At 41.2% G+C, this 26301-nt stretch overlaps 1 protein-coding gene across 4 annotated transcripts in view; it reads left to right on the top strand.

The window, feature by feature from the left end:
- The window catches only part of PRKG1 (protein kinase cGMP-dependent 1), a 1258994-nt gene that overhangs the window by 823536 nt on the left and 409157 nt on the right, over positions 1 to 26301 (top strand). The gene's annotated exons all lie outside the window — the stretch shown is intronic.

Genomic DNA, 26301 nt, shown 5'->3' with positions numbered 1-26301 from the left:
ATTTCGCATGGAAGCCAACAAATTTATCTTATTCCCCTATGCCTGCCCCACCCAGACCAGGTGCAGGGGACAAATTTCATTCAGTGATTCAGGGAACAATTTCGACATTTGTACTTAGAATAAGAAAGAAGGCGAAAAGGAAATATTATGGTCAGTAGAAAAACAGGACTCCTTGATTTTTACATACAGGTAATATTCTTCCAAGTGCATCCGTACATTGGGAAATCTGCAGACCTGACAGAGTTGTACTGATAAGCAGACAGCTGACCTGGTTGGGGTACCCGTGTTCTCAACAGTTAGGGTGCAACCACTACTCTGAAATGAAGAATCGCTCTCTACCTCACTGTCATGCGTGCGGAGCCCCGCCTTCCTCTGGAGGTTGAATTGCCGAATTCTTGAGATGACCAAGAAGGTTTTTGCATATGTAGAATCTTGTTACCCACTCCCACGAGGAGAACCACCACGTAGGTAGAGAATTGCTCCCATCCTCAGCCATTTGAGTATGATTCACATGAACCAGTAACAATACCCCATTTTTTTTCCCCAAAAGCATTTCACTCCAGGGTACAGTTAAGAGGTGCAGTATCTGTTTGTAATTCTTAGGGATCATAATTGTTATAATCTTAAAATTCTTAAATCTTTAGTTGATTTCAACTAAAATCAAGTGCACTCAGTGCCGGCCTTGTCTCTCTGGTGGGCACTTCAAACGTGGTTGTAATTGAGATCGGCAGTTCAGAAATAAATAATTTGCTAAAAGCAGGTGGCGGACCATTGCTTTCTCCCTAATGTCCATCTGTGGAGCCCTTGGAGACCTCGCTGAAATGCTGAATTGATGCGTCTAGGGGGAAACAGCGTGTTACCCAGACCGGTGCCGTAGACGAGCGGGAGGCCGGCACGTCGCAAGGAAAGCTCAGCTGGTGGCGTGTAATAAAGCATCTGCGGACGTCAGGGATTCCTGAAGCTCTTTGATTTTGTTTCCCCATGTTTCTGCTGAACCAAGAGTTTTCTTGTTAGGCTAACATCTCATCATTTTCTAAAAGATTTGTTGTGTTTTTAGAGGCAATGCCTTTACGTTTCAAATGTAGCCAAGAAGGCTTTTTATGCTCACACTTGTTACCATCGTGAACTGGTGACCACCTGATAGAGATCATGAGCTTCAAGAGGCTCAGAACACAGTTTTTCTGGAAAGCCATCTATGTCCTTAGGGAACCTGCTATGCCAAGGAGAAACAAGGGCTGTGCGGCATCTTGCACACTTAGAAGGATGAACAAAAGTTCATTGTTGGTGCCTAAGCAGGATAATGAAAATAGAGGGCCTTATTTTTGTAAAAATTGTCAAATACAGAATATAGATTAAATATTATAACTAGATACTATATAATCTAGGTACTATATTCTATATAACATACAGAATATACTAATATTTATTATTGTAGAATATAGATTACGAATACCAGAGTTTCTGAGTTGGAGGGGATCTCAGAACTTACCTCTGCATTCTAAAAATGCTTCTCTGGGGGCGCGTGGGTGGCGCAGTCGGTTAAGCGTCCGACTTCAGCCAGGTCACGATCTCGCGGTCCGTGAGTACGAGCCCCGCGTCAGGCTCTGGGTTGATGGCTCAGAGCCTGGAGCCTGTTTCCGATTCTGTGTCTCCCTCTCTCTCTGCCCCTCCCCCGTTCATGCTCTGTCTCTCTCTGTCCCAAAAATAAATAAACGTTGAAAAAAAAATTAAAAAAAAAAAAATGCCTCTCTGTGGCTTACTCCCTGTGAGCCAATCTCTCTTTCAGTCACGTGAACGTGATTCCTATTGGATTCAATTTGTTCACAAGATACCTATTGACATTAGCTCTGTGCTCAGCACTGAGGCAGGTTCCTGGGCTGCGCGAATGAAGAAAGCATAGTTTCCACCGATAGCTCTAGAGACGTTGAAACCTGTCCAGAGTCGCCGCTGTCACGGGTTGGATGTGGGTCAGCTGGACTCCTTTGGTGGCTCGGTGGCTCCAGCCTGGGTCCCGGACGCACACCTGTGCTCGGGCTTCCCACACAGCGATCCTCCCCCCAGGGCCCTGAGGTCGGTCCCATGGTCTGCGACGCAGGTCCTGCTTCTTAGGGTTCACCGGTGACCGATAATAAACACCTGTGGTTCCGGGATCCGGAAGTGAAGCTGTACGGTGTGTGTTAAATGAAGGTGAAGCCCCGGCTGATGACACAAGGCGGCGAGAGCGGATCTCTAGGCCCCTAAACCACCGGAAGCAGGTCGTTGTTGCCCGAGGGGGTGCCTGAATGGCAGCCCAGGTCACCATCTCCCGAGAGCTTTCTCTGCTCCTCCGCCCGACCTTTGTGTGTGGTTCTCACGGTCTGGGTCAGTGGCTGCGAACATGGTTCATGGCACAGAGTTGGTTACTTGTTCACGTTATAAGAAAGCAAAGGTTCATCCTTGGTATTTGAGTGGCCTTTAGCAACCATTTGGAGATTGCTGCCAGAATTTTATGTGTCATTAAAAAGTTATGTGTGTACGGGATGCCTGGGTGGCTCAGTCAGTTAAGGTCGTGATCTCATGGTTCATGGGTTCAAGCCGCCTGTTGGGCTCTGTGCTGACAGCTTGGAACCTGGAGCCTGCTTCGGATTCTGTGTCTCCCTCTCTCTGCCCCTTCCTCGTCCATACCTTCTCTCTCTCTCTCTCTCTCTCTCTCTCTCTCTCTCTCTCTCAAAAATAAAAAAAAAAAAATTAAATGTTTGTGAGACTGTGTATATATCACTATTAATTTTTTTTGTTCCTAATCTGTATGTATGTACGTGTGTATGTATGCATGGTATGGGGGGGGGTGTGTGAGATACAGTACATATTATATAATACTTTAAAAAAAAAAAAACAAAGTCTTCAAATTCTTTTTTTGTTACCAAATTAGGATATGATCAAGATAGTGTTTTCTCTGCTATTTAAGAACTTTCTGACCTAATAGCATATCCAATGCTTACTCTAAAAAAAAAACAACTGTCAAACACTTTAATATGTGTTTAAAAATTAGGATATTAGTAGAATTATGTTGAAGGTTTTGGTGCATTTGAAGAAGAAATGAAAGTTAGCACTACATTCTGGGACAGTTCATCACTAGATCCATAGCCCTAAACCCTTCAGTACATTGATTTTTTTTTTTTTAATTTAAAATTTTGGGAAATTACTAGTTGTCCATTTAGTACTGACTTTTATAAGACTTTGTTCTATACAATAAAAAGTTTCTTTTAAGCGCTTTGTTTTTTTCCAAGAGATCTGTGTAAGAATACCAAGATGATCACTGCAGCATGTGGATGCATCCTGGGTCAGGCAACAGCAATTTTGTTTTCCTGGTGACCATTTCGGATCTAGTTTAATAGGCTGTGTAGGTAGCTTAGTCTAAAAGAGCTGCTTTTTCAACATGATGTCCTGAAACCAGCCTACACACAGTGATGAGGCGGTGACTAATAGAAACAAGGGTTTGGAGGAAAGGGTAGTCCAATCTTAGAGAACAGCAGCTACACAGCTAACCCAGGCTTCTGCTTGAATGTCCCTCACCTCCCGTGTCGCATGAAGTAACAGCCGTGCCCACCACAGACCAGGTGTGGGGGACACAGGACTGCCACCTCTGAGCAGGGCATCTCAAACTCCCGACTCTTAGAGCTGCCCCCAGTCCTCAACCCACGATCCCACATGGGCTTGGAATGGACACAGAATTCTTTGCTTTTACAGAAAACTGAAATTTGAAACAAAATTAGAAGCAGGGTGCTTGTTACCTATGTCTATGGAAGCCCCCTGGTTTGGATTTTCCTTTTCTATGGACCGCTTAGAATGGAGTCTCTTTTTTCAGTTGAAATAAGTGAGTAAATCAAGGGAAACAGGGAAGAATAAGAAATTCAGAGAAGGGGTGCCTGGGTGGCTCCGTTGGTTAAACGACGGACTTTGACTCAGGTCATGATCTCATAGTTCATGAGTTCGATCCCTGCATCAGGCTCTGTGCTGACAGCTTGGAGCCTGGAACCTGCTTCGGATTCTCTGCCTCCCTCTCTCTCTACCCCTGCCCTGCTTGTGTGCTCTCTCTCTCAAAAATAAATAAACATTAAAAAAAAATTTAGAGGAGAAAATGGTGACCACAAGCCTAGTCCTTACTAGGGGTGTGTATATTACTGTGCTCACGATCCACTAGTGGTGAACAAGAAGATTAAAGTTAGTTTCTGTTTTTTACTTATTGTTTACAGAAGTATTTTTGTTGTGGTGGTGATTCAGTGCTCTTTTTTTCTTTTCCCCTCCAAAACATCATTTGACAAAAAGACAAAAGTCTGACACATTTCCAAGATTCAGTGGCACCACTGATGAGGGGGTGAGCCCTTGCGCAAATGACAGGTTTGGGGGAGGGAAGAGGAAACTATGAATTATACTCAGTGCCTGGAAGGTGCTCTGAGTGACTTCTAATTACAGAAATGTCAAAACGTGAATGAAGCCTTCATCTTTGGCTTGGAAAAAAAATTGGGAAACTGGGAACAAAAACTATAATCGTAAGAGGATTGAACGAGGCCCAGGAGAATGAAAAACCTCATAGAGGCTCTGCAACAGTATGAAAATTTTGATTTTAAATCATTAGATCTTTGGCCAGATGATAAAATAGACATTTAAAGAAAATTGCTTGAGAGACCTTTTATGCCTTTTACCAGCTTTGATAGATTTTATTTATACCTGTGGCTAGGTTTATTAATTTTAAGTCCCATTCAGTTATTGCCCCTAAAGTAAAAGGTGTACCTAGACTTGAGGTATATTGATAAAAAATAATTTGGCTCCAAATTCCCCCTAGCTTTGACAGCAAGGAGAGATGTGGTTTATTAACAGGAAGGAAGGGACAAAATCATAAGTGCTCATTAGGCTTTGACACAAATTCTAGAGGAGTATCAGGGACTAATGCCCAGGCAGGTCAATAAAGAGCCAGAGAATTAAATGCAAGGTCAAGTCTACCTTGGGAGCAGGAAGAAAGTGGTATCCTGTCCTAGACAAGAACAGGAAATCACACATGGTTTTAGCCAAAATGGAGTCCGCTGAGCAATTAGCCTAGCCAGTGTTTACTGGTCTACAATAAAATATGTGGTAATGCTTCCTGAGGATACCACACAACCTTTCTTTGATGAGATGGGGTTAAATTTCAGTCATGTCATCATATATTAGTTATTAATTGCTCTGTATTGATCTGATTCATCTTTATTAAAGTAGGCTTGAAGAAAAAGAATTCTGAATTGGCATTATTGCTGAAGCTGTTGTGGCGCCATTTTAAACTTACCGATTACCATTGCCTCCCTATAGATAATGACCCCAAATACCCTCATGAGCTCTTACCATAGCCGTTTTTGCACACGCTTCCCTCATTTAAGTTTGGCAAAGGAGCGCTTCCCTAAGATAGTGTACTCTTTCCAGCTTTCATGCTTTTTTTCTATGCTCTTCTCCATGTCTGAGGCGCCTTTCCCTCCTCGGGCCTTGTCTCCAGATGTTCTTGCTCCTGCAAGGCTCTCCTTAATTAAGCACCGCCTGCTGTGGAATGCCTTTCCTGATTGGTCCGTTTCCAGTCTCTAAGGACTTAGTATCAGTATTATACTGTGCTATTACAGAGTGTTGTCTATTTTTAGTTAAAAGCAGTTAACACCAACAACCATTGACTTGAATACAACTCTACATCTGTCTAGTTTCCATAACTTACGGGAAGTCCTTAAGCCATTGTCTCCTGGTGTGCAAAAATGGGGAAATCAAATGAATAGCCTTGTTACAAAGTTGGTATGAAGCTGAAACTAACTTGGCATCTAAATAAGCACGCGATACATGATAGTTTTTGTGATCACTAACATGGCTCTTAAGATCATCAGTCATTCTCCTCTGGTACTTGGGCTACACTAAAATCGCAGTTGAAAACATGAAAGGTGTTGTGCTGTGTCATCTCCCTTCTGGTAAGAAGATGGATTCCCCACCCGCATGTGTAAGTCAGCTTTTCCTCGAGGGGGTGGTCACACTTAGTAGATTTCTACAACGTTCACTGTACATTATACCTTATAGCTGACAGAAGAGCCTTTAGTGTTACTTGTTTGACTTGTTATTTATTGTATTTATTACAATACTTGTTTGTATTTATTTGTATTTATATATTTAACAACAATAGTTAATTATTTAATTATTAATTATTTATTAATTAATATTAATATTTGTAATTATAATTATATATTCATTTTAATGTACTATATTATATTACATATTACATATTATATATTATATTATATATAATATATATTATGTATATTATATATTATATATATTATATTCATTATCTATATAAATATATATAAATATATAAATATAAATATATATATTATACATATAAATATATAATTATATATAAGTATATATTTTATATATTTTATATATTATATATTTATATGTATTTTATATATTATATATAGTAAATATATAAATATATATTTACTATATATAATATATAAAATATATATAAATATATTTTTATTATATTTTATATATTATATATTATATATATAATATATATTATATATATATTATAAATATATAATAAATATATAAATATAATATATATTATATATTTATATATTTATTATATATAAATATATATATTTATATATTTTATATTATATATTTATATATTTTATATATATTTATATATTTATATATAAAATATAAATGTATATATAAATATATAAATATATATAAATATAAATATGTATTTATATGTAATATTAATACTAATAAATAACAATTATTAATTATTTAACAATAATGCTTGTATTTATTACAGTACAATATTTATTACAAATACTTGTTATTTATTGTATTTGTTTTACGACTTGCTATTCATATTCCTCTCAATGCCCTTTCTATAAAGTGCTTAACTTATATCAATTAAAAGTTACAGTTCGCTCTGATCGACCATTTTTTAGAAAAGCTTTTAAAAGTAAGTGTGGATTGGGGCGCCTGGGTGGCTCAGTTGGTTGAACGTCCGACTTCAGCTCAGGTCATGATCTCACAGTTCGTGGCTTTGAGCCCCACATCGGGCTCTGTGCTGAACGGCTCGAGCCTGGAGCCTGCTTTGGATTCTGTGTCTCCCTCCCTCTCTACCCCTCCCCCACTCATGCTCTGTCTCTAAAAAATGAATAAACCTTAAAAAAATTAAAAAGAAAAGTGTGGATTCACGGCTTGCCATTCACTTTTCTTTCTGCTTTATCTGCACCTGCAGCATTAAATTTAACAGTGTATATGGGGTGCCTGGGTGACTCAGTTTAATCAACTGAGTCACCCAGGCACCCCATATACACTGTTAAATTTAATGCTGCAGGTGCAGACACTTAATTAGTGTCTAACTTCAGGTCAGGTCATGATCTCCTGGTTTGTGAGTTTGAGCCCCTGCGTCAGGCTGTGTGCTGACGGCTCAGAGCCTGGGGCCTGCTTTGTATTCTGTGTCTCCGTCTCTCTCTCTGCCCCTTCCCTGCTCATTCTCTGTCTCTTGCTCTCAAACATTAAAATTTTTTTAATTTAACGGTCTGTATACCCCCAATCCTGACCATCATCTGAAGACCAGTTTCTCAGCCGTGGCCATTCAAACATCCCCACATCTACCTCTGCAGATGTTTAGATTTTAGAGGTCTCTAGGAGTGAATCGTGCCCGCGTTTATTGCGGAGTCAATCCATGGCGGCTTCTACCTCCTGATAGGGGTTGAGGTCCTCCGTCCCTTCTTGGACCAAAACGTTTATCTGATGAACAAAATGGAAGAACTGTTCATTGCTTCCATTCCTGTTCCTCTGATGAAGCATTAGGCCAACAGTAAAACAGTCAAAGAAGGAAAAACTGATCATCTGTGTCAATCCTTGATTTTGTAACTCAGTGCTGTTGGGGTTTCACGACACACGCTGAGATTGACCAAACCATCTGCCGTATCATCCACAGCCTTCACTAAGACCCAATGAATGAGGGAAGAATGATAAAAACCATTGGCAGGGGTGTTCTGTTAGATCAATAATGCAAGAGTTTCTTAAGCTAAATCCCCATTGATCAAAAGGATCAGAGGCTTTTAATTGCCTTTTTCTGTCACAGTATTAACATCTATAGTGATGTGGATTTTGCCTACATATTCATTAATATGGAATACGAGCGCTGGTTCTTTTTTTTTTTTTTTTTTTTTTTTTTTTTTTTTTTAATGTTCATTTTCTTAGAGGCACAGGGAGAGAATCCCAAGCAGGCTCTGCACTGTCAGCACAGAGCCCCCAACACGGGGCTTGATCTCATGAACCGTGAGATCATGACCTGAGCTGAGATCAAGAGCTGGTTGCTTAACCAACTGAGCCACCCCAGTGCCCCAGTGATATATAGTTAATACCTGTCAGTGTTAGGAAATAGCCATGCCAGTCCCTGCTCCGGGCAAAGATATCAGTTCCCTTTTGCTGGGATTTAATTCAGTTCCAGTTTTATGTCTTGTATATTCCATGAGAAAGCGAAATTAAAGTTGAACAGGATACAAATTTCACATCAGCAACATTTAAAAAACGTAACTTAGTCTGGCTGGTAGTAGTACATTCATAATAAAACACATAATTGTCCTGTAAACATATGTGCCTTAGCTAATTCTTTGTAGCATAATGCGGAAGCATTCCCAGATGACTTCCTTTAGAGACACAGCCCTGTGGCGTGCTAAAACGTTCTGATGGTAGCCGGGAATCCAAATTCCAAATCTGCCGCTTTCGAGCTGTTGACTTGGGCAGGTTGCTTAATCCTGGCAGCCTGAGTTCCCCCGTCTTCAAAATGAACGAATGACAGAACCCACTTCCTAGAATGGTTTTGGGGGTTGATACAGTGCTCTTTAAACACTTAGTATAGAATGCGCTAAATAAATAGTTGCGACCACTTATCCATTAAGCCTTGTAGAAATGTGTCCCATCTCTAAACTAAATCCTAATGAAGTGCTGTTTCCTATTCTTCATTTTAGCCTGCTTACATCTTGTATTTTTTTTAAAGACGTACTAAAAATAAAAGTGACTTTGCAATTGAAAGATTAATATCATCAGCTTTGGACAATAAAGTCTAGGTCTTGTTACTGCCGACATGTATTATCATAACTAAGACATTTCTCAACGCTATTTGGCATCACCTCTACATTGACTGAAGATATTTTAAATTCAAAATAACATACTTCCTTTTTGTTTTTTTTTTATTAATACGTAGGATTGTTAGACAATAAGTCAGTTTGGAAGTGCATGGATTTAATCCTCAAATGGAAATAGCTGTGTTAATGTTGGGTCATAAATTAGTTTGTAACAGTGTTATCTCGGGTGGATGCTAAATGCATTCTGATTGAGGGGGCGTCTTTGCTTTTAAGACAACAAGTAGGACAGGCTGGTGGAAGGCAGGTGAGGTAGCCCCATATCCCACTAGTTGCCAAGCTGCTGCATGATGGCATCTACTGGCCTCACGGACCTACTCCTTCCTGTATCTCAGGTTTCCTTCCTTCCTTCCTTCTTTCCTTCCTTCCTTCCTTCCTTCCTTCCTTCCTTCCTTCCTTCCTTCCTTTCTTCTTTCCTTCCTTCCTTCCTTCCTTCTTTCCTTCCTTCCTTCCTTCCTTCCTTCCTTCCTTCCTTCCTTCCTTTCTTCTTTCCTTCCTTCCTTCCTTCCTTCTTTCCTTCCTTCCTTCCTTCCTTCCTTCCTTCCTTTCTTCTTTCCTTCCTTCCTTCCTTCCTTCTTTCCTTCCTTCCTTCCTTCCTTCCTTCCTTCCTTCCTTCTTTCCTTCCTTCCTTTCTTGCTTTGTTTCTTTCTTTCTAAGAGTTTTATTTATTTTCAAGAGAGAGAGCGCATGTACAAGTAGGGGAGAGGCAGAGGATCCAAGGCAGGCTATATGCTGACAGCAGCGAGCTCCACGTAGGGTTTGAACTGAGGAACCGTGAGATCACAATCTGTGCTGAAGTCAGACACTTAACTGAGCCACCCAGGAGCCCCTTCATGTTGTCATGTTTTAAAAGAGGCAGGTGCCAGTGACCTATGATGCCCCTTCTGTCTCTGCCATTCTGTAGATACAATCTCTAAAAGAGTTTTCCCAGCATAAAACTACGAAGTCAAAACGTATCTGCCGTTATAGATGGTGCTGTGCTATTTGTCACTCAAAGCCACAAATTCAAGAGTCACGACCGAAGCAAGAAAGAGTGTGACCGGCAGGGAGGCTGAATATTAGAAACCTGTTTCATGACTTTTGAAATAGAAAGTAAACGGAATGTTTGATCTCCCAGTGTGATGACTTAATACCATTCAAGAAGACCAGTAAGTATGTGTACTTACTTACTACCCATGATCTTGCACTTGACTTAAATAGAATTTTATATGTACAAGCACATTGATGTATACACTATCGAAATCATTTTGCACAAATTAGTTTCTCCCCTCCCAATTAGCTAAATTTTGTGATCTTCATTTTATGATCTTCATTTTGTGCCTTAAACTCATAATGAGTTGTTTTCTCCTTCCCCATCAGTAAGTTAGGTATCTAATGGCTCTTTGCTGTAAGTGTATCACTTTTGTTGGTCTAAGTTGCACATGTACATTAAGTGTGCATGATAAGTTTTTATTTTATTCTATTTTATTTTACTTTATTTAAGTTTATTTATTTTGAGAGAGAGACAGAGTGCAATCAGGGAGGGGCAGAGAAAGAGGGAGAGAGAGAATCCCAAGCAGACTCTGCACCCGCAGCACAGAGCCTGACCTGGGGCTCGAACTCAGGAACCATAACATCATGACTTGATCAGAACCAAGAGTCAGGCACTTAACCAACTGAGCCATCCAGGTGCCCCCACTAACCACTATTTTTTGAACAAACTCTTTTTACCTGATCTTTAGTGTTGATTATTGTCATGGTTTTTAATTATTCAAATTCACATTTGATGATATAATGTTATCACTTTCTATAGGAATGTGCTTCCTTCAGAAGCCTATCCTACAAACTTACCACACTCAGCAAGTAGCAGATTCAGGTTTTATAGAATTTAAGAGTTTTTTTTTTTTTTTTTTTAGAATACAGATGAAGCACTCAAACTGGAAAGTTTGGGTAGAGACCTATCAGTAGAATCAAAGTAGACTTTTTAACAAAAGTATTAGTAAAGCAGTGTAGTCATTTGGAAAGAAAGTTCAAACTGTATCTCAGAGTATACATGAGGATAAATGCCAAATGAATCACAGCTTTAAGAGTATAAAACATCAAATAACAATAGAAGAAAATGTAGATGAATTTATCTTGTTAATCATGGGGCCAAGAAGTTCTAGCTGTAACCCAAATTCGTAAGCATAAATAAGCATAAATCCTATCACAATTAAAAAAAAAAAAGTTTTGGCAAAACAAAGATACCTTACACAAAAAGACCAAAAAAAAAAAAAAAAAAAAAAAACTGGGGAAAAAACGTTTGTACACATACCACAAAGAGCTATTCTCTTTCAAGAGTTCCTTGAAGTAAAGAAGACCAACAACCCAACAAAAGTGAGGAAAGCTCATGATCCAACATAAAAGATAGCTTTCAAACGTAAAAGGTACAGGACCTCACTCATGGCAAGGAAAATGTGGATGTAACAGTATACTGTGATAGGATTCCTTACCTTGCAGGTGGTAAAAATTCAGTCCATGGTAACACACTGTGTTTTCATACCTCCATATCACACATAGATGTCAAAATGATAGAACTCTCCAGGAGGGGAATCTGACAATATCCCAGATGGTTTATGGAGCCATTTACCCTTTGACCCAGCAATCCTACTTCTGACAGTTTGGACCCATGACCCTGCAAACTGATAAGTGTGCAGGAATATTCATTTCAACGGTGTAATAGCAAAATATTGGGACAATCTAAAGCACACTGGTTGGGAATTAAACTGTGGACTACTCTACAGCTGTTAATAAATGATGAGAATTTCTCTTAAACTGACATGGAAAAAAATTCCATATGCCATTAAGGATTTAAACAGCAATAAACGTTATGAGAAAAAAAGTAAGGTGTTGCAAAGTGTCTGTCCTATGTTTCCTTTGATTAGGGAAGAGGAGAAAATGAGAGTGCGTACTCCTGTTTGTTGAAGTTGCAGAAAAGAATACTGGAAATATAAACAAACTGATGAAAATGGTTACTTTCGGGATAGTGGTCCTCAGTGGGCACACATTTAGCAATATCTTGAGCCATGCTTACTGTCCCAAGTCCGGAATCCAGTGACACTGGTAAATGTCTTTCAGTCCACAGGACAGCCCCCTCCGTCCCTCCCCCCCTCCAGCCTCCCACCCAAACTGGCCACAGTGTTGAAGCTGTGAAACTCTTTCCTAACAGAAAGTGAGGAAACGGGGTGGATGGAACAGAGTCCAGACCTTTCTATGTATTCTTGTCATGTTTCTCTTTGCATGATTCAGATGTATTGCCTGTTCAGAAATTCATTTTAAAAATTAGGAAAATGCAAGTATTTAGAATAGCAGTCTTTATTCCTTCTCCGTATAATTTTGAGTCTGAATGAATGGTGGGAATTTCTGGAATTCTTTGACATTTTCCCCAGTGTGGCGTCTGACTACCACCTACATGAAATGGCTGAAGTGGCTAGTTCTTTACAACAGTGGGTAGTGATCTGCATTGGAGGGAAACAAATGGTGAAGATGATAGGGAAAGAGCACCTAAGGAAAAAAATAAAACTTCGTCATGTAACAACGAATTAGAATCACCCAGAGAAACTAGGGAAGATAGGTCTTTCTATTGTTTTTTTCATTTTTAATTAAGTAATCTTTTGAGTATGGTTGTACATATTAAGTCTGTCGTTCAAGATAAAGGAGCACTTGGTTGGCTATTATTACCACTGTCAAAAGGAAACTCAGATCACTTTACTCAATAGGAATGTTTCTTAGGTCAAGAAACAACTGCTGAAGAACAGCGAACTTCTAACCCAGGAGTGGGGCTTCGAGGCGTGCCGTGGTGGGTCGGCTTCTAAAGAGAGATCGAGTAGTAGTTGTTCAGTCTTTATGCAGTTGGAACGGGTTTCCAGATGGCAGGGGATTGGTTGAAAGTGGTTATTTTCCACCAGTTTAGGGAGATGGCATCTCTATGTAGGACTATCAGAGGTATTTGCAAGAAATAACCTAAGTTTTACTTATGTTTATGAAATAAACTAGATTGAATTTTGTTTGTGTGGCTTTCAATTGGTTTTGTTGTTCAACACAGCTTCAAGCCCGCTATCCCTTTCCTTCTGTTGTATTTTTTTTTTGAGTTTTTATTTTTAAGAGAGCATGAGCAGGGGAGGGCCAGAGAGAGAGGGGGACATCAGGGCCTGAACTCATGAACTGTGAGATCATGACCTGAGCTGAAGTTGGATACTCAACCAACTGAGCCACCCAGGGGCCCCTCATTCTATTTTAATATTGACTTTCTTCCAACGTTCATATTTCTGCCATACAGTTGCAGTTAATAATAGCTGTCATTAATTGAGCACCTATACAGATGCATAAGTATGATTCAGTACTTTGTGGAAGCAGGATTTTCTCTTAGTTATAAAATACATATTCACTCCTTTTTATTTTATATTTTAAATAGACTTAATAAGGCAAACAGTATAATTGTCGTTATATTCCCGGCAGCATTATAGCAATTAAACTATCTGCTATATTGAGAAACTAGAACAAAAATTTTGGGAAGAGTATATACACGTAAGAGGATGGGATGTCTCGGAAATTTCAAGAGCAAATGGAGTAGAAAGAATCCAGGAAAGCAAGGGACAGTTTTTGGTACACAATGCTAGAGTGGAGATGATCCCCGAAATGGGGTTTGCCTCGTGGTGGGTGTCCAGCCAAAAGATAAGGCCAAACTGAAGAAGGGAAAAGGAAGGGTTTTACTTGGAACAAGGAAAAGAGAGCTCCAGGGATATTTCCCAAAGCGGTGTCTCCCCGAATAACAGAACTGGGGACGTTTTAATACAAGGGTGCCTAATACATATTCATGGAAGGCTTGAACAATAAGGAATACAGCATGGAATTCTTGTTTTTTATTCATTTTTTAATTTTATAAATCCAAGTTAGTTAGCATGTAGTGTAATAATGATTTCAGGAGTCGAACCCAGTGATTCACCACTTACATGTGACACCCAGTGCTCCTCCCAACAAGTGCCCTTCTTCATGCCCATCCCCCATCTAGCCCATCCCCCACACCTCCCCACCAGCAACCCTCGGTTTGTTCCCTGTATCTCAGAGTCTCTCATCGCTTGTCTCCCTCTCCATTTTTGTCTTATTTTTCCTTTCCTTCCCTTTTGTTCATCTGTTGTGGTTCTCAAATTCCACATATGAATGAAATCCTATGATATTTGTCTTTCTCTGATTGACCTATTTCACTTAGCATAATACCCTCTAGTTCCATCCACATTGTTGCAAATGGTAAGATTTCATTCTTTTTAATGGCTGAGTAGTACTCCATTGTGTATACACCACGTTGTCTTTATCCATTCATCAGCCGATGGATATTTGGGCTCTTTCCATACTTGGGCTATTGTTGATAGTGCTGCTATAAACATGGGGGTGCGTGTGCCCCTTCGAAACAGCACACCTGTATCCCTTGGATAAATACCCAGTAGTGCAATTGCTGGGTCGTAGGGTAGTTCTATTTTCAATTTTTTGAGGAACCTCCACGCTGTTTTCCGGAGTGGCTGCACCAGCTTGCATTCCCACTAACACTGCAAAAGAGATCCTCTTTCTCTGCATCCTCGCCAACATCTGTTGTTTCCTGAGTTGTTAATTTTAGCCGTTCTGACAGGTGTGAGGCGGTATCTAATTTTGGTTTTGATTTGTATTTCCCTGATGATGAGTGATATTGAGCATCTTTTCGTGTGCCTGTTAGCCACCTGGATGTCTTCTTTGTAAAAGTGTCTATTCATGTCTTTTGCCCATCAGCTTGGAATTTTTAAGGTGACTGAGTCCAGGTGTTAGATCAAAGTCACAGGTACTGGCGCCCGCTGTTCTCTGGTGCCAGTTGGTCAGGTACCTGAGCACTCAAAGGGCTTTAGACCCTGCAGAGACAACTCAAGAATGTGTGTCAGTTTTGTCTTCACTTCTGAATCAGCACTGGGAGTTCTAGCGTGGATTGATTGTTCGTGATAGGATCGGCTGCCTCCAGGCCTGATCATAGCTGTTGGTTCTTAGTTCTTTCAAAAGATGTCCCAGGGCCTAGAATGACTGTTCTTAGGTCCAGAAATCTGTGTATGTTGGTTTTTTTCCAAGGACCGCTAGCTCTTTCTGCTTACAGAGATAAGGTGTTTATTTCTTGTCCAAAGAATTGACACTGAAATGTCATAGACAAGGGGCTATCTTGGAAAGTGAATTCTAGTGAATACGTAGGACTGTTAAATAGGTAGCCTAAATTAGCATTTTTCGTTCTAATCTAATGTGACACAGTTACATTACTGTAATGGACCTTTGAGGAATGAAGAAAACAAAAAGCAACAAGATCCGTTGAACATGGGTGATTAAAAATTATTAGCAAATATTAATGATGACATTCCTGGAGATACTTTTGTAGCCAAAAAAAATGAAAAAATGAATTATTTGTGCAACTGTACTGTTTAAGGCATACCCTTGTTAGGTGACATGATTCTAAATTTATAATCAGGGATAGGAAATTCTTTTTTTTTTTTTTAATTAAAGAAAAAGTTTAATGTTTATCTTTGAGTGAGATAGAGCACAAGCGGGGGCAGGGGAGGGGTTGTAGAGAGAGAGAGAGGCACAGAATCTGAAGTAGGCTCTAGGCTCTGAGCTGTCAGCCCAGAGCCTAACAGAGGGCTCAAACTCATGAACTGCAAGATCATGACCTGAACTGAAGTCAGACGCTCAACCAGCTGAGCCAACCAGGCACCCTTGGAATTTTCTTTTTTGACTTTAGCCTATTATATCTGTCACTGGGTTAAGCAATAATATTTTTTTTAAGTTTGTTTGTTTGTTTATTTATTTAGAGAGGGAGAGAGAGTCCCAAGCAGTCTCTGCACTGTCAGCATAGAGTCCAACGCAGGGCTTGAATCCATGAACCATGAGATCATGACCTTAGCTGAAACCATGAGACAGTGACCTGAGCCCAGGAGTTGGACCCTTAACCTGAACCATTATCTCTTTAAACCCAACTCCTGAGGAAATGCAACTTTAGTAAAGTCCACGTGGATTAACAACTATTGATCGGAACCTTCTAGAGTTTCTAGTGATGTGAACAGAGACACTGACCCATTACCTTTCACTCTGCAGACACAAAGATGCGTTAACCTGAGGGTGTGGTAAAGAGAAGGGTAGAGAGGCAGAGGGAGCACGCCCTGATAGGTTGGAAATCAGCGTTTACATGTCAGTGTTTGAAGAAGCTGCCACCCCCAGGCAGGAGGTGGCCAGCGCCGATCCCATTGTACCAGCTAAATACACTTGGTGATAGACTTAAACATGGAACTTAGACGATTTTTCACACGCACACTCCACCACCTGTTACACAGCACCTACCATGGACCCCTGCCCCAAATCACGGTGTGGGATAGAAGTGGCAAAAACATGGCTTTCTGTGTGACTCAAATCTTGAAGCTCTTGGGATTCACCACACAGACATTTTCGGGAGAAGCGGTGGGGTTGTTTGCTGGGGCTGCTGAAGGGTGGTAAGGTTTGTGTATCTCCTTCTGATGCAGTCGCACGCACATTCCAATGGAGATGCCCAAAACGGCCCTGGAGCCTGCCGTGGCTGGAAAGCAGGGGCTCCCAGGGCTGTGGCCCACAGGAGTGGACCAGTGGGGACTGTGGTATGGATGTTTCTCCTTGACACTGAGGGGGGAAAATGTGTTTTCAATAGAAAAATGGTTGAATACTCTGTTGGATGCAGTTTTGAAAACAGAACCTAGCTGTTCATTAAGGAAGGGTTTTCGGTTGTGTTAATTTCTCAAGTACAAGCGTTTTCCTCTAAGATATGGCTGAGGGTTACGGCATCCGTGCTCTTGAGTAATTCAGCACGAAAGCAGAAGGGTTTGGAATGTGTGGAGGAACCCAGCTAAGTGTATCCCTTTCCCTTATTTGTCACAGTAACGAAGGTTCATATGAAGAGACGGGCATTGAGTTATCATTGCCTGTGAGCTTTAGGAAGACAGGTGTTTGGCTCTGCCTTTGCTCGCTGTGGTACTCTGAGTTCTTAAAGCAACGCTTGGGTAAATTAATAGAAAAAAAAGCACACTCCTCAGAAGGCAATATTTGAACTGAAAATGAAACTAAGGCTTATATAATGTGAATGGGTACCTAAGATGCCTTTTTCAATAAGAACAAATATTATGAGTAAACGTAATCCTCAGTCTTAACGTAAAATGAGCGTGACGCGCAATTTCCGATATGAAATCACCTGTGTGTTGATTCCAACTTGAATATGAAGCAGACAAGATGAGTAGGAAGCCCCTTTTTTTTTTGCCTTCTTGAGGTGTGTAAGCTTTCTTGAGCTATGTAAGCAAGGTGAGGTTTGGAGAGCTGTTTAAAAGGTACGTTCTGAGGGGCACTTGGGTGGCTCAGTTGGTTAAGCATCCCACTTGGGCTCAGGTCATGATCTCAAAGTTTATGGGTTCGAGCCCCAGGTCGGGCTCTGTGCTGTCAGCTCAGAGCCTGGAGCCTGCTTCGGATTCTGTGTCTCCCTCTCTCTCTGCCCCTCCCCCGTTCATGCTCTGTCTCTCTCTGTCCCCAAAATAATAATAAACGTTGAAAAAAAAATTAAAAAAATAAATAAAAGGTACGTTCTGAGGCGCACTTGGGTGGCTCAGTTGGTTAAGCATCCCACTTGGGCTCAGGTCATGATCTCAAAGTTTATGGGTTCGAGCCCCAGGTCGGGCTCTGTGCTGTCAGCTCAGAGCCTGGAGCCTGCTTCGGATTCTGCATCTCCCTTGCTCTCTGCCCCTCCCTGGCTCATGCTCACTAGCTTGCTCTCTCTCTCGCTCTCTCTCTCTCTGTCTTCCTCTCCCTCAAAAATAAATAAACATTAAAAAAAATTAAAAGGTACACTCTGAGATGCCTTTCTTGTTTCTCAGTTTTGCAAAGCTCTTCTGAACGTTTATAGGAACTGGATGGCAGTGTGGATAAAGCTTTGTACACCCACATGTAATTTGTTTCACTGATGCCAAGATGGACAAATAAGTTTGTTGGTAAGAACTAGTTCAGTAGATGAAGGGGCTTCCAGGAGAGCAGTCTTGAGGACTCTGAGCGCTTTTGTGGCCTCAGCCATATGGGCTGCCATGATCAGCTAGTGATGTCTGCCATGGGCAAGGGATGGGAAGGCGTAGACATATGTTCTAGGTGCTTGCCATTCTTGATTGAGGCAACCATACTGATAGGCTATTGATTATTTTTACACATTGGGGAAAATTATAGTAGGGCAAATCTGAGTTTATATATAGGTGAAACTTTAGCATGTTGGTCCTGTATATGAAAGAGGCAAAGATAGGATTCTTGGAATTGAATTACACAATACAGCTGTGGGTGCAGACGCTGTATTGCTAACGTGTGACCAGGCAGCTGGTTTCTGAAGCAAAACAGCTGTGGGTAGCCGGTGATCCCCGCATTTTAGATGTGTGGGAACTAGGGCTCAGTCAGGAATCTGCTGCGGCTTACTTAGGTGGTGAGCACCTGAAACAAAAGAGAAATTCAAGTTTGTCTGGGAGAGCAGTCTTTATTATTATTCCTTGTGGTGTATTCTTTCTATACACAGGAGGACACGTAAGGATGCGTATACATACGCATCACAAATTTTTAAAAAATGGTCTAAGTGCTGAGAGAATTAGGAACAGTTACACCAGGCCATGGACGTAATCAGAAACCTTCTTTGTGTGGCACATAAATATATATTTTACATGTTGATGAATTTCAGTAACTCTGATTTTTATATGTCTTAAGGTCTTTTAATTTAAGTGCATTATTTCCTAGATATCACAAAGGTAGTTTACAACGTTATCAGTGCCTCCGAGTCGGGGATATTCTCTTTCAAACTGAAGTATTTTGGAGTTGAAAGGAAATGTAGAGATAGTCTGAACTTCCCTCTTGTGTGTACATGTGTGTGCACTCATACACACACACACACACACACATACACACACACGGTGGTACATTTACACATTTTATAAAGCAAAGCTATAATTAAGGACTACAGGTATTTTGTATCTTGGTTCAAATCCTGCTGATTCAGACAGAAGGAAGCAGTCAAGTGTTTCAGTTGCCTGTATGTGTCACTACAGTGCTGGCATTCATGTTTTAGTCATCATGAGTACCCACCCTGTTCCAGGGACCTTTCTAAGGTACACACAAGCGTTAGTAAATAAATACCTCTTGAGTGCCTAAATCTCACAAAGGAAGCAAAATTACAAAGAACTATCAGTTCAGTGTCCAGCTCTTGACTTCGACTCAGGTCATGATCCCAGCGTCGTGGGATCGCGCTCTGCACTAAATGTGGTCTGCTTAAGATTCTCTTTCCCCCACTGGCCCCTATACTGCTCCTGCTTGCTCTCTCTCTCTCTCTCTCTAAAGTAAAATTAAAACAAACAAAAAATAACAGAGGAGACCTCCTGTGTGCTAAAATCAAAAGACCACCCTGTTTCACTAAGCAGGGGAAAAATGAGGACCAAGTTGTCAAAAAAAAAAAAAAAACATTGAAGGAAAACTTCATGGCTACACGCAAACATGAATTGGTTGGTATATGCTTAGGAAAAAGGCTAGGAGGGACCACATCAGACTGAAGTTAGCATAATTGGGATGGTGGAGGAGGAAGCAAATTTCCCCCTTAAATCGTCATATTTTACATTGTTTGGCTACAGTGGGTGCTTTTAATGAAGAAAATAAATAAATGGACAACGGTACAAGGACAAATACGGAGCGAAATTTACACCCGGTAGCAATTAGCAGAGTTGCACGTATGTTGCTTAACTATGTGAGCGAATTGGAAAGGAGGAGAGAGCATCTGAGCCTAATGAATTTAGATTACATGTTTAAAGCAAAAATAAAAAAAAAGCAGCTATAGCCATAATACTTTTCTTAAATAATGCAATTTGGCAATGTGAATGAATCATCCTGAAAATGCTGTAGGGGGTATTATTCCTATACCAATGAGTAGTGTTTGTTTTGTTTTGCTTTGTTTTGGTTTTGTTTTGGTTTTGTTTTGGTTTTGTTTTTTTTTTTTGTTTTTTTTGTTTTTTTGGTTGTCATACTAAGAAAAATGGTAATCAATGAATACATTTCAAAGGCTTCTGTGACCGTATCCATCTTTGGGTGTGAATTAGAGTTGTAGGCAAGCCTTGACTAAGTCCTGACCTGCCCCCTGTCACTCATCTGGTATAGCTTTAGGTGCCTAGTTCCATATCCAACATAGTGATTTTCTGTTCTCCAGTAGTTGGAGATGTTCCTGATGGTAGTGGGGACAGAAAGAGAGGGACACATTTTCTTATGGGCCACCCTAACAGAGTTTGGTAAGGAGGTAGCCCCCGTCATTTGGGGTTTGGTTGAGTGCAAGTGCCTTCTGAGACTCCACATGAACTTCGACAACTGCGTTCTGCCGTGAAGAATACAATTTACTCGTTTCCAGTCCATCCTCTGAGTCTAAGCAAGTCTTCTTGCAATCATGGAGTTGATTTGGCTTCTAAATCTCAACCAGCGAATCATTTTCTCCTACTTCGAGGATCTCTTTCTCCTTTCCAGTTAGGATGTTGTCACTTAGAAATACGGTGACAAACTGTCCCTGTTTGCCTAAGATGCAGGCATTTCACTGCTACTGCTTGGAAAACTCAGGGTGAATTCCTGTCAGTTTGATGTCCTAGTGGGGAAAAGGGGGCCTTTATTGGATTACAAGGCAAAAAAAAAAAAAAATCGAGGTATATAGGTTCTTATTGCTGCTATAACAAATGACCACAAATGTGGTGGCTTAAAACAACATGAATTTATTCTCTCAGAGTTTTAGTGATGAGTGTGAAAATGAGTGTGAAGCTGCTCAACCGGCAAGGCTGGTTCCCTCTGGAGGCTCCAGGGGAGAATTTGTCCCACGCCCTGCCCCTTCCGGCTTCTAGATGTTACCAGATAACGAGACTTCTGCCATCTCTCTGATACCTCCTTCCGTGGATGCCACCAGCTTACTCCCCTGTCGACCCTGTTGTCTGTGTCCAGGGAGGATCCTTGCGACGTCCACTCAGCCTGCCTCACCAAGTTAGAATTTTGCTCTGCCATTTACTAGCTCGGCAGAGAGGGGGACATCTTTGAAGTCATAGCGTGAACAGTCGTCAGTCTCACTAGCTGTGAGCACATTGCTTGAGCTCACTTAAAACATTTTTGCCCCAGTTTCCCCTCTTGTAAGGTGGCCATTATAATAGGACCCTCTCCATAAGGTTGTCATGATAATTAAATGGAATATTATACGTGAGGGGCTTAGGACAATCCTTCAAACCTAGAAAGTGCCCAGCCAACATTCACTACTGCCCAGTGCTGGCGCTCACAGCTGTCACCCAGTCCAGTCCTTTTAGACAACTAGTTCCCTTCATTTTAACATCGTCTTTGATCATTTCGTGGGAGAGATGACGTCGGTCAGCATCTCTGGAGGTTCCTTTCTTCGTAGTTACAGTGACACAGAAGAACGAAACTGGTCTCAGGGTGCCATCGATCCAGAGTAATCTTTGTTCCGGGGCATAGAATCAGGAGACAGAGAGAGAGACAGAGAGAGAGAGGCACATGGTGATTGGGGACACCTCTCCCTTAAGAAGAACTCACAATAGTTACAATGGTCACTGCACGGTGCTACACTGTGCAAAGGCTTTTTTTTTTTTTACATCTACCCTCTCACTTGATGCCGGTATAGACCCTTGCACTAAAAATGACTTTTGAGGAGGTCAGAATCCCTCCCTTTGGGTTCCAGCAAGCACTGCTTGAGGGGCATGCAGGTTGGACAGACTGCCTGCCGAAGGGCCACGCAGGCCAGCGAGTGAGATTCTGAGCCTCACACTGTCATTTGTTTCCTGCCAGGTGAACAGCAGTTGGGGACGCAGAGGAGAAGACCTCCTCGATTCTGGCTTTGTTGGTGTATTTCTTGATTTTATTTCATTCCAGGGCAATCAGCTGAAGGGAAACAAACGGTTTCTTGGAAGGTTTAAAGCTGCACTTAGACCCTTTCTTTTTAGAGCCAGAGTTACAAAGCCTTTTCTTCTCAGTGTTTCCACTTTTCCCTAAAGGTAACAAAATGTAGATGCATTCAGGGCACACAGCACTAGGGTATTTATGAAGCCAATGCAGAGCAGATGGTGAGGACCCTGGCCCCCAGCCCCAGGACAGTGAGGTCATGCTAAGCGGGGGAGCTTTTTAGTGCTGAGATAGAAGGAAAAACTAACTGATGGATGCTGTCACTTCGAGTCTCTGTGTTGTTTCAAACGCTGCTCAGAGCCGATGGGAAGCCTATGTGTGTTTCAAAGTGAGGAAATCCAGATTCAAGGTGGGAATACACAGATTTAATGGTATAAAAAGAGAGAAAGAATCTTTTTTCAGCAAAAACCAAATATGCAGAGAAAAAAATTTTTTTTTAATTTTTTTATCCCCGTAGTCATTGCCCGGATCCCTAAAATTGAGGATTCTCTTAAAATCTGAGCCGCAAATGTCAATGGGATTGGATTTGGACATCCTTGAATCCTTGGCCATTCCTGCACAGATCTTTTCAAGTCTGTTAGAAAAAAATCAACCTCTTTGTAACACTTTGCATCGACACGCGTCATAGTTTAAGTGATAAGCACCATGTTCATTCCTATACTTGTGCGTCTGAGCATCTGTGTGATTGCTAACATGTATTGTGTGCCTGCCATATTCCAGCTGTGATGTCAGGGATGATGGAGGAGGGGACACCTGATCCTTGGCCTCCAAGAATTGAGGCTTTTAATCTAGTGAAAGCCCTTTGAAACCTGTTCCGTGCTTACGGGTCTTTCTCCTCATGTTTTAACCACATTTTTACTGGTTGATGTTAATGGATTATCAGCCATTAAGAGATATTACACTTAGATTCCGCCCTCGGCCAGTCTTGTCCATGTCAGGAAAGAACTGACATATGTATAGAGCTTGAAAGATCACATAGCCAAATTAATACCCCACACAAATGCACATGGTGATTACAGCAACCTACCTTCATCATCTGAAATGTGCTCCCCTCCCCCATTCCCTGATTCTTTGCATCTTTATCTTTTAAACCTTCATTTTTAAAGGTCCAGCAAAAATCCCCTATCATTTATTACACGTTCTCTTTCCCGTCCAAGGAATAATTCCTCTTCTCTAAAATTCCACACCGTGGAGCCCGGGTGGCTCCGTCATTAAGCATTCGACTCTTGATTTTGGCTCACGTCATGATCTCATGGTTTGTGAGTTCGAGCCCCACGTCCAGCTCTGCGCTGACAGCAAAGAGCCTGATTGGGATTCTCTCTTACTTTCTTTGTCCCTCCCCGCACACTCGCGTGTGCTGTCTCTCTCTCTCTCTCCCTCTGAAAATAAACCTTAAAATAAAACTCCACACCCTTTTGCTTGAAACCTTCTTTCCTATACTTACTATGAGTTATGGTTATTTTTATACATGCTTTATTTCTCTGACCACATTTCAAGCGCCTTAAAATCAGGAATATTCTGAGTTTGCTCTTTATGGGGCCCAAGCATATAGAACATACTGTATATTAGTCGAGGCTATATGTATGTTACATAGCATACATTTTATTCCTCACAGGCAGTGAATTAGATTCTGGTATCCTCTCTGTATTTCTAGTGATAAGAATGTTGAAACAGACACAGGAAAAACAAATAACCCTGAGTTAGATCTGAAAACAGAGGAAGTTAAGTTCTGTGAAGTTGTACGTGTTATAAGTGGTAGAGCTGGGATTTGAACAGTTGTGCTCTTAATCACTCCACCTTTATATGGGTCAGGATGGGTTAGGTTATGCTATGGAGGTGGAAGAACCAACACACAAAACTTAAGCTTAAAATTACCTATCTCTAACTCAAGTTATGTGTCAGTTGTGGATCTCTATTCCATGTTCTCAAGCTGGAGTCCAGACTGATAGAACAATTACCATCTGTAATATTGCTGGAGGCATCCACAAAAAAGAAAGTGTGGTGAATCATGTACTTTTCTTGAAACTTCTGCTGCATAATGACAAATCTTTTTTGGTTTTGCTCTGTATTTTATTGGCGTAAGCCAGTCCCATGGCCATATGTACATTCAAAACAAGGCAGGGAAGTGTAGCACAAGAGTCTGCCTAGAACACAGAGAGCCTGAGGTACCTGATCCTTGCCAACAATGGTTACAACCCGCTCTATCGTCTGCTTTCCACCATCTTGTCGGGAGGCGCCAGTTACAACTCCATCCTAGACGTGAAATTTAGCCGAAGGAGGCAGTACTTGTGGAATTATTTTTAATAGAAATAAGGACTTTGTTGACCTCGGTTGAGGGGCCCATTTGAAAAATTAGAAGCAGGGATGGACTGATGTGACAACCGGGGAAAAATCCAGGGGGGAGGGGGGAGATTACTGAAAAGGCTATAAAGGAAGAGCCGTGGGGTAGAGTCTGAATTTTGGGTGAACTGAGCTGAACAGAAAGCCAGGGTAAATTCTAAAGAAACACAGTGATGTGTAAAACAGTTGTTAGAAAGGAAGTGAACCTCTTCAGGACGGGAGTTGGTGCCTTTATTTTGTAGTCACATCACACACTCCCTACGTGCTTAGCAAATGAACTAAGTGCTTTTACAGTGCTTCCATGATGGTTGTTGGGTGAGGAAAGTATCAGTACACCTATTCAGTAGGTGAGAAAAATGAGGCCTGTAGCAGCTTGGGCTTTGGGAATCCCGCACCAGCTTGAGGAGCAAGCCTCCAAATCCACTTGGTCTGGTGGCTAAGCCCATGCGATTACCAGAGATTTGCTAACACCAAACTCACTGTCTTACGGAAGAAGACAGTATGCCTGGAAAAGCAGAATTTAGGTACACGACAGGATTGGTCCGCGTGGTGTAGTGAGTTTGACCTCTAGCTGGTTCAGAGATGTTATAAAACTTCACTGGTTGCAACTTCCTTACCATCGCAATGGCTTTCTCAGCACCGACACAGTATATAATCACGGAAGTTGTAACCGTTTTCATACTTACTAGAACTTTCTTTCCCCCCTTGGAGGTACCCCGCTCCATTGCATCGGTCTCTTTTCATGCTTTATTCGGTTAACAGATCCAAGGACCTAAGTGAATCAGCATGTCTGCGTTTTGTCATTTTGGATTAGAGAATGACAACTGGTCAGATCCAGGCCTTAGAACAACTCCATAATGTTTTTCACAAAAAAATAAGATGCCTTCAGTGTAGCGAATCAGGTCGAGGATTACAAACCACAGAAGATAGATTTTCTACTTCAGGGGGAAAAAAAGGAAGAGGATTGTTAGTGTGTGAGTTGTTTATGAAAACTATAGTGATTTTCAATAATGCATTTGAAACTTTGTATTCAAACAAATGCATTTCGGGTGTCCTCTCTGTCTTCCAACTCACAGCAATAAGTGAGATGTGTGTAAAGCCCGAGGTAAGGTGTCTGGCCCATGTAAATGCTTGAATATCATCAACAGTATCAACGTAATACCACTCACATCATCATTTTACTGTTGATACAGTGAGTTGAGCCCCATACTGAAAGTCGGGTTATTGGGTAATTGGCATGGATCTGAGATCTTCAATCCCATAGCCTCTTTTCCTCCATCTTACTCTTCTCCATTTTTCCAATGCATGCCCTCCTGTTTTCCCATGATTCCCTGCTGTGTCCAGATTGAGCACTGGAAACCAACTGCTCACCTCCAGCACACCAGGCATATCTGGCCTCATACCCTGGTTTCCCAGCAGACCACTTGCCAGGGAGCGGCATATGGTGGCCAAGAACGACACTACCTTGTAAGAGTGAGCTTCTGGTGGAAGTCTGGAAGGAACCCTTACCCTGGTAGCATTCACCTGGCTGCGTTGGAAAGTAGATGACTCTTACTGATGCCTTTGTTTCCATTTCTCCTACTGCCTGAGCACGCCTGACCCCTATTTTAATCCTCTTTGATTTTCTTGCTTCTATCCTTTATATTCCTTTTAGGTCTGCTGCAGCTCTGTCCTCCTCCCTCTGTGTATCTCTGCTTATGAACAATTCTTTGTGTCTCATCCACATGGAAAATACTTAGCTGGTTCTCAAGAAGGTGATCTCCATGTTGTTTCTCCATTCCATAGA

This window comes from Leopardus geoffroyi, chromosome D2 (assembly GCF_018350155.1).
Source record: "Leopardus geoffroyi isolate Oge1 chromosome D2, O.geoffroyi_Oge1_pat1.0, whole genome shotgun sequence".
In the NCBI taxonomy this organism is placed as follows: Eukaryota; Metazoa; Chordata; class Mammalia; order Carnivora; family Felidae; genus Leopardus; species Leopardus geoffroyi.
Note: the sequence above shows the minus strand (reverse complement) of the source record. Positions and strands in the feature narration are given on the sequence as shown.